Raw genomic sequence first — 2,050 nt, 5'->3', positions numbered from 1 at the left:
CGTACATCATTGGCAGATATCTCATATGGATGTGAAGAATGCGTTCTTGTATGGTGATCTTCACAAAGAGGTCTACATGACACCCCCTCCTGGTCGCGCATCAGCCCGGTCATGTGTGCAAGCTGCGCAAAGCACTTAATGGTATCAAACAAGCTCCCCGAGCTTGGTTTGTGAAGTTCTCTAATGTGATCACCTCCCTTAGTTTCATTCCTAGTAAGCACGATTCTGCTTTGTTCGTCAAACATACAAGTACGTGTCGTATCCTCTTGTCCATGTATGTTGATGATATGATTATTACTGGCGATGATTATCATGAGATTGAATCGTTGAAGTCTGTCTTGGCTCAGTGCTTTGCTAAGAAAGATCTAGGTTCGTTGCGTTACTTTTTGGGTATCGAGGCGGCCTTATCCCCGAAAGGCTACCTTCTATCTCAATCAAAGTATATATCAGATCTTTTTGAGTGGGCTCGTCTAACTGATAGCAGGACCGTTGATACTCTTATTGAAACTAATGCTCACTACTCTCCATTTGACGGGTCTCCTCTCCTCGATCCTAGCCTATACCGCACTGTGGTAGGGAGCTTGGTTTATCTCATGGTTACTCGTCCCGACATTGCACATATTGTTCATATTGTCAGTCAGTTTTTCACTGCTCCTTCCACAGTTCATTGGGTTGCCGTTCTTCGCATTCTCAGGTATCTTCGTGGTACTCAGTTTCATAGTCTAATTTTTCCTTCCTTGTCTTCGTTAGAGTTGCACGCCTACTCTGATGCCGATTGGGCTGGTGATCCTGCGGATCGCAAATCCACCAATGGATTATGTGTTTTCCTTGGAGATTCACTCATCTCTTGGAAGAGCAAGAAGCAGGATGTTATTCCTCGCTCTTCCACTGAAGCCGAGTATCGCGCTATGGCAACGATTACATGTGAGATTGTTTGGTTACGTTGGTTACTTGCTGATCTGGGTGTCACTCTTCATCATCCTACGCCACTATACCGTGATAATCAGGGTGTCATCTAGATTGCTCGTAACTCGGTCTTTCATGAGCGAACCAAACATATTGAGATTAATTTTCATTACACGCGCCATCATTTACAGCTTGGTACGATCACAATGCCATATGTTCCCTCTTCTCTTCAGATTGCCGATTTATTCACGAAGGCTCACTGCACTTCGCGCTTCCGCTTCTTAACTGACAAACTCTCAATGCTTATTGCTGTAGCATCGTGAGTTTGAGGGGGGATATTAGCATATATATATATATATATATATATATATATATATTAGCCATTATTATTATTATTATTATATATGTTTATGATTATTTTCCTTTTTCTTTATTTTCTTTTTTGTTGTATTAGAGTTATATATACCCAGATTATTGTATTTCTCTTTAATGCATTATCATTCAGACTAATTCTTCTATTTTCGTGACCCCAAAATCTTCAATGTATACGTCTCCATAGTACATAGTAGATGCATGCATCTTGTTTTAGTTTTAGTTTGTGTTATTTTATTAATTTTTAGATAATTTGAGTAAATTTTTTTAAATTAAAGAAGTTGTATAACTAACTCTCTTTATACTAAAACGCAATCATTTTGAAAGTCACTACCTCACCGACTTAATGATCTAATATTAAATGTCGATATGTTATACACATGATCAAGTTTTGACCACAATAAAATATATATCTAGCTAATTACAGATTTACAGCTGATATTGTCTACTACATGGCCTACAAAGCATAACAACTTATTTCGTAAAATTTTAAATATTAAGCATATGTCGCGCATTAAAACCTACTCAGCATATATAAGATATTTACTAAACAAATAATTTAATAAGATTGAGCCTACCTTTGAAAAACAAAGCTCTTCTCCATTTTATTCAGACCGTAAGGCTTTAAAAGCAGCCGGTGTAATTAATTTAGAAGGTGTAGCCTAATTATTTTCCAAATATATGAAATAAACTATGAATATGTGGTCTCTAAATTTCTCTTTTTGCTTTCCCGTTGGCACTACTAGTTCAGTAACTTGAGAAATTTTGGCTC

General features: G+C 37.5%; 1 pseudogene; it reads left to right on the top strand.

The window, feature by feature from the left end:
- The first annotated feature begins 272 nt into the window (after positions 1 to 272).
- Positions 273 to 1,019, top strand: LOC149385663 (secreted RxLR effector protein 161 pseudogene; annotated as a pseudogene).
- The last annotated feature ends 1,031 nt before the right edge of the window (positions 1,020 to 2,050 follow it).

This window comes from Urtica dioica, chromosome 9 (genome assembly GCF_054948205.1).
Source record: "Urtica dioica subsp. dioica isolate 48M chromosome 9, U.dioica_male_clone48M_v1_H2, whole genome shotgun sequence".
NCBI lineage: Eukaryota > Viridiplantae > Streptophyta > Magnoliopsida > Rosales > Urticaceae > Urtica > Urtica dioica.
Note: the sequence above shows the minus strand (reverse complement) of the source record. Positions and strands in the feature narration are given on the sequence as shown.